The 7,275-nt window shown below is 47.7% G+C and overlaps 1 pseudogene; it reads right to left on the bottom strand.

Annotated features, from left to right (window-relative positions):
• Positions 1–6,524: 6,524 nt before the first annotated feature.
• Positions 6,525–6,643, bottom strand: LOC120987367 (annotated as a pseudogene).
• Between the last annotated feature and the right edge of the window lie 632 nt (positions 6,644–7,275).

Below are 7,275 nucleotides of genomic sequence, written 5' to 3'. Positions count from 1 at the left end.
GAGAATTTACGCTTTCTCTCAAATGTTTGTGAGATGGAGAGCTGAACGCTGCCGTGTGACATGGTTGAGATGCTTGGTGACGCAGGTGGTGGTGTTGGTGGTACATCCCATGTTTGCTGGGCGGCAGGTGCCAACGTTCCTCCAGAGGCGGAGGAAGAGGCCGAGGCGGCGGCAGCAGCAGCAGAAGAGGCCGAGGCGGCAGCAGCAGAAGAGGTAGCAGGGGGAGCCTGAGTGACTTCCTTGTTTTTAAGGTGTTTACTCCACTGCAGTTCATGCTTTGCATGCAGGTGCCTGGTCATGCAGGTTGTGCTAAGGTTCAGAACGTTAATGCCTCGCTTCAGGCTCTGATGGCAAAGCGTGCAAACCACTCGGGTCTTGTCGTCATCACATTGTTTGAAGAAGTGCCATGCCAGGGAACTCCTTGAAGCTGCCTTTGGGGTGCTCGGTCCCAGATGGCGGCGGTCAGTAGCAGGCGGAGTCTCTTGGCGGCGGGTGTTCTGATTTTGCCCACTGCTCCCTCTTTTGCTACGCTGTTGGCTCTGTCTCACCACTGCCTCTTCCTCCGAACTGTGAAAGTCAGTGGCACGACCTTCATTCCATGTGGGGTCTAGGACCTCATCGTCCCCTGCATCGTCTTCCACCCAGTCTTGATCCCTGACCTCCTGTTCAGTCTGCACACTGCAGAAAGACGCAGCAGTTGGCACCTGTGTTTCGTCATCATCAAAGACGTGCTGAGGTGGTATTCCCATGTCCTCATCATCAGGAAACATAAGTGGTTGTGCGTTAGTGCATTCTATCTCTTCCACCCCTGGGGAAGGGCTAGGTGGATGCACTTGGGAAACCTCTTCAAACAGCATAAGAGACTGCTGCATAACTTGAGGCTCAGACAGTTTCCCTGATATGCATGGGGGTGATGTGACAGACCGATGGGCTTGGTTTTCATGCGCCATCTGTGCGCTTTCTGCAGAAGACTGGGTGGGAGATAATGTGAACGTGCTGGATCCACTGTCGGCCACCCAATTGACTAATGCCTGTACCTGCTCAGGCCTTACCATCCTTAGAACGGCATTGGGCCCCACCAAATATCGCTGTAAATTCTGCTGGCTACTGGGACCTGAGGTAGTTGGTGCACTAGGACGTGTGGCTGTGGCAGAACGGCCACGTCCTCTCCCAGCACCAGAGGGTCCACTAACACCACCACGACCATGTCCACGTCCGCGTCCGCGTCCCTTATTAGATGTTTTCCTCATTGTTCCCGTTCACCACAATTTTGAGAATGGCAAATTTTGGAATGCTTTTTCAACCCAGAACAAAAAGTCTGCTTTTACGGTCACTACAAATAACTTGACCAGCTAAAACTGTGCAGATTTGGTTGAATAGAGATGTGAGACCTGTTTTTTTTTGCGCTGTGTGACAGTTATAGGTTTAATCACAGAATGACACTTCTATCAGCACGCTAGCATGTGTCTTAGGTTTTTCTGAATGACACTATCAATACCTTCAATGTAAGATTTTCTTTTTGGGATAGATTTCAAGTAGGCCTCAAATACCACAAACTAGTTATTTTCAGAATGGCAAATTTGGGAATGCTTTTTCAACCCAGAACAAAAAGTCTGCTTTTACGGTCACTACAAATAACTTGACCAGCTAAAACTGTGCAGATTTGGTTGAATAGAAATGTCAGGTCTATTTTTTAGGTGCTGGGTGACAGGCTCAACTTGCCCCTGATGTAATATATGGCCAAAAAAAAACCACACTGTTGATGGTTAAATACACTTGGGTGACACAGGCTCAGCCTGCACCAGATGTAGTATATGGCCAAAAAATAATCAGACTGTTGATGGTTAAATGCACTTGGGTGACACAGGCTCAGCCTGCACCAGATGTAGTATATGGCCAAAAAATAATCAGACTGTTGATGGTTAAATGCACTTGGGTGACACAGGCTCAGCCTGCAGCTGATGTAGGATATAGCACAAAATAACCACACTATCGATGGTTAAATACACTTGGTGATAGCTCGTGCTGGCGCACCACAAGTCACAAAATGGCCGCCGATCACCCCAGAAAAAAAGTGATCTAAAAATGCTCTGGGCAGCCTCAAAAAAGTGAGCAAGTCAATAATAGCACTTCAATGATCCACAGCTGCAGATCGATCACAGAATGAAGTCTTTTGGAGGAGTTAATCTGCCTAATCTCGCCCTAACGTTGCAGCTGCAACCTCTCCCTATACTGTTCGGGTTCGCTCATCCCTATTCATTAGCATATTATAAAAGTCTGTTTTTTAATAGAACGGCGGCAGGCAGGGAATTAACAAACATACTGTTATGTACTGCTGACATTAGCACTTCGCTAATGTCATTCAGCTACATAAAGATTTTTCCCATGACAGAAACCCTTTAATAAATTACTTACAGTTTTCTTTGCGAGCATGGCATTGTTATGAGAAGCACAGGCTAACCTACACTATACATCACAATGCATGCTACACTAGCATACCTATACAATCACAAAACCTTCCAACAAAGCATTTAGACAGTGATGAGGGGAGGGGGATGGGTAGGAGGGGGTAGGGAGGGGAAATCACATGCCCAAAGCTTTATTGAGAGGACAGAAACAAACGGGGGGTAGGGGGAAGGAGAGGGGTTTAGTCCTCTTCTTCGTCGTCGACATCCAAGATGTTGTAATCCCGCAGCAGACTATGGATAAGCCTGTGGCAGTCCAGGACGGACATGTTCTCCCTCCTGAGAATAAGCCGGTTCCTGGCAAGCCATATAGCGTCCTTAAGTTCATAAGGCGCCAGGCATCCTGGATGGCCTCAACAGTATGAATCCCAGGAAATAGTCCGTACAACCCAGAAGTGTATTGCAGGCTGTTCCTGGGCACAGAATCTCTGAGTTCATGTTCCAGGGCAACCAACAGGCCCCGCGCAAAGGGGCAATCCCAAAACTGGTGGTACGATGTTTCCTCCACGAAAGGGCATCTGAGGCACTACCGGGTTTTGCACAGGTTGTGGACATGCATGAATGACCGAATTGGCAGTCCTCCCTGTATGGCCATCCATGACAAGTCCTTGTGCCCGTTGGTTAACCTGTCTGGCGACACATTAGTCCAAACTGTCTTGACGGTGTTGTAATATATCCCTGGAATTGACTTCACCGCATCCTTTGCTCTGATGAGTTTATGGATAGTCTTTGGTTTCCACAAGTCGGGCTTGTCGCCCATCAGGTGATGTTCCCTCACAAACTTGACGACATCTCCGTAATACCAGGGAGCGTGCCAGTTGTAAGAATTGGAGATGTCCCACTTGTCCCAGCCCAGACCCCTCCAGAGGATCAGGAGGAAGAAGCGTGACATAGCCTTGCCCGCAGAGCCGTTATCTGTTCTCAGAGTCTGACGAACGCTGTCACAAACAAAGGCGGTCCGCAGTAGAGTGGGCAGGTCCGGAATGCCCTTTCCGCCCTTGTGGGGCTCTTTGTACATGATGGCTTACTTCACTCTGTCCATCTTGGATCCCCAAATGAAGAGAAACACTGTCCTGGTGATGGCCCTTGAACAGTGGCATAAGGGGGCCATGCCTGTGCTGTGTACTGTAGCACAGGCAGAACTTCGTTAGGCAGGACAAGTGCTTTGCCCTCAATCGTGAGTTGTCTGAGGCTCCACAGTCCAATTCTTTGGTTGACTTTGGCCAAGCGTTCTTCCCAAGACTTGAGGGCTGCACCTTCCTTCCCAAACCAGACTCCCAGGATCTTGATGAAGTCCAATTTGATGGTAAATGGGAAGGGGGAAGAAGAAGCTAGTCGCCAGTCCCCGAAGAGCATGGCTTCCGACTTCCTGCAGTTGATTTTGGCCCCTGAAGATTGTCGGAACTCTTCGCAGTTCTGGATGAGTGCAGTCACCGAATGCCGATTAGCATAGAAGACGGTCACAATGTCCATGTACAGAGAGCACTTGACCTCGTAGTGTCCTGGTCCTGGTGCGGTGGTCCCTCTAATCTCTCCATTCTGCCGGATAGACTCCGCAAAGAGTTCTATAACACAAACAAAAAGAAGAGGTGAAAGAGTGCAGCCTTGTCTGACCCCAGAGCGCACCAGAAAGGCCCTTCACCAGCTTCCAGGCGTTCACCAGCACCGTGCTGCAAATATCAAGGTACATCAGGTTAACAAACGAGCAGAACCTCCTGCCTAAACCCAGCTTGCGCAAAGCCTTGTCCGTGAATTCATGAGACACTCGGTCAAAGGCCTTCTCCTGATCAGGGCTGACCAGGGCTGCGTGTACACGGGAGTATTTGATGTATTGTACCGTGTCTCTCATGAGAGCTAGTGTTGATCATGAATATTCGAATTGAAAATTTTTATCACGAATATAGGCCCTTCGAGAATTCGCAAATATTTAGAATATAGTGATATACACTCACCTAAAGAATTATTAGGAACACCATACTAATACGGTGTTGGACCCCCTTTTGCCTTCAGAACTGCCTTAATTCTACGTGGCATTGATTCAACAAGGTGCTGATAGCATTCTTTAGAAATGTTGGCCCATATTGATAGAATAGCATCTTGCAGTTGATGGAGATTTGAGGGATGCACATCCAGGGCACGAAGCTCCCGTTCCACCACATCCCAAAGATGCTCTATTGGGTTGAGATCTGGTGACTGTGGGGGCCATTTTAGTACAGTGAACTCATTGTCATGTTCAAGAAACCAATTTGAAATGATTCGAGCTTTGTGACATGGTGCATTATCCTGCTGAAAGTAGCCATCAGAGGATGGATACATGTTCTCATTCTGTTTACGCCAAATTCGGACTCTACCATTTGAATGTCTCAACAGAAATCGAGACTCATCAGACCAGGCAACATTTTTCCAGTCTTCAACAGTCCAATTTTGGTGAGTTCATGCAAATTGTAGCCTCTTTTTCCTATTTGTAGTGGAGATGAGTGGTACCCGGTGGGGTCTTCTGCTGTTGTAGCCCATCCGCCTCAAGGTCATTGGCCCGCAAGCAACTTAAGCAGGGAGGAAACATGACTTTAGATGGTAAAAATGATGAATATTCAAAAAAACGAATATATAGCACTATATCAAATATATTCGTTTTTTCGAATATTCGTATATTCTAAAACAAGAATATATAGCAATATCCGATGTAGGATAGACTGTCTTTTCTTGACAGACTATCTGTTAGCTCAGTAGTCTCAAATAAACGTTATATAGTGAACTGAGTGTACCCTGTGAGATAAAATAATACGTAGCTTTTATTAATCTCTTTTAAAAAATTCTTGCACACGCACTTTTGTGCGTATGGCTCTTTGCTGAAAAAAGGGGTGTCAGGTCTATTGCCCTAGTGGGGGCTAGGCGGTTTTATGATGGGAGTAGCTTCTTGGTGAGATCAACAGATATTACTCCTGTAGAGCTTAGCCTAATTGTCTCTGACCCTAACTCTAGTCTTGAGTGGGGAGATTGGCTAACTGGCTGTAGTCGGAGCACTCGCCCTGAAAAGAGCGACCTCCAGCCGCTGGAACCTTGGGCCTGATCTGTATATCCCTTCCTCTAATAGCTGACTGCAAGTTCTATCTGACGCATTTCCCCATAATACAATGGTTCATCAGGGAACGATCAGTGCAGTGGCAGAGCTTCTTCATATAAAATGGCAATGGCAGCTTGCTAAAGGATTCTGTCTCCTTTTGTAGTTCTAACCCCGCCCCTCAGGCAGTGCTCAGCCAATCCCTGCGAAGCAGAGGAGGGCCAACGGGCAGTTCTAAACCGTCCTGACCCGCCCCGATCCACCTACTGGGAGTGATGCTTAACCGTCCTGACCTGCCCCGCTCCGCCTACTGGAAGTGATGCTTAACCAGGGGCGGACTTGTTTCCATGGGGATCTTACTACGCGTCCCCGGCAGAATCACTTGCAGCTCACTTCCTGTTTTTATCAGCGCTGTCAAAGCAGTGACAGCGCTGGTGACGATCGGACTCATCCAGTGGCTCTAAACAGTTGATCTTAGTATACTTAACGAGCTGTGTTTTAGTGTGATTATCCTGTATATATAGGTCAACTGATCATTCTCCTTACCGCCCACTTCCTATTTACATCAGCTCTGTCAGAGGACTTTCAGCGCTGATCATAATCAAGCTCATCTAGCGATTCAAGGGAGTCAACCTATATGTTGTAGTCTCACAATCCATGTTTAAGTGGGATTAGTATATGCAAACGTACCACAAATATAAAAATGATAAAAATTCCTTGTATGTTCAAGGCCGAAGCCGAGCAAATAGAGGTGTGTGCTAAAATTGTGAGAAATAAAATGCTGTGCCAATGTGCCTTCTCTCAGTGGGATTCCACCCCCAGTGAGTTCCGGCACCCCAGGGTCACCAGTCCTGGGGCACTTGCACTTTGGGCTTTCAACACAACTCGACCTAATGGCATCGATCCAGCAACCCGGGCCACCTCGCACAGGACATTTCTGCCCTAGTGCTGTACACCCTTCGTGGGCCACTGTGTGGTTCTCTGCTCTCCTCTAATCCCATGGCTCGGCCTACTGCGGCCTTCCTCCATGGGCAGAGTTCAGTCCAGGAGCCGAGCTTGACTGGACTGATAAGAACAGATACTACACTCGATCTTAGCCAAAAGGCCGAGAAGCGCCGTGGCCCTTAGGAACTTGACACAGAATTGACGGACACATGAAAAAAAAAAAAAAAACAGAAACAGTGTCCACCTGCACCTCCACGTCCCTCTCCTCCTCCACTTGGACCTCCACCTCCTGGCTCAAGATTATTATGTCTTATATTGACAGAGTAGAGAAATATACCGGCCACACCCTCAAAAAACGGCGTCCAGGCCCTGACCCAGCGAAACAGCCCCAAGCTATGATGCCCCCAGCACCATACTTCACAGTTGGGATGAGGTTTTGATGTTGGTGTGCTGTGCCTCTTTTTCTCCACACATAGTGTTGTGCGTTATTTCCAAACAACTCAACTTTGGTTTCATCTGTCCATAGAATATTTTGCCAGTACTGCTGTGGAACATCCAGGTGCTCTTGTGCAAACTGTAAACGTGCAGCAATGTTTTTTTTGGACAGCAGTGGCTTTCTCTGTGGTAACCTCCCATGAAGTCCATTCTTGTTTAGTGTTTTATGTATCATAGATTCGCTAACAGGGATGTTAGCATATGCCAGAGACTTTAGCTGACACTCTGGGATTCTTCTTCACCTCATTGAGCAGTCTGCGCTGTGCTCTTGCAGTCATCTTTACAGGACGGCCACTCCTAGGGAGAGTA

This window comes from Bufo bufo, chromosome 1 (genome assembly GCF_905171765.1).
Source record: "Bufo bufo chromosome 1, aBufBuf1.1, whole genome shotgun sequence".
In the NCBI taxonomy this organism is placed as follows: domain Eukaryota; kingdom Metazoa; phylum Chordata; class Amphibia; order Anura; family Bufonidae; genus Bufo; species Bufo bufo.
This window is presented reverse-complemented; position numbering and strand designations above follow the sequence as displayed.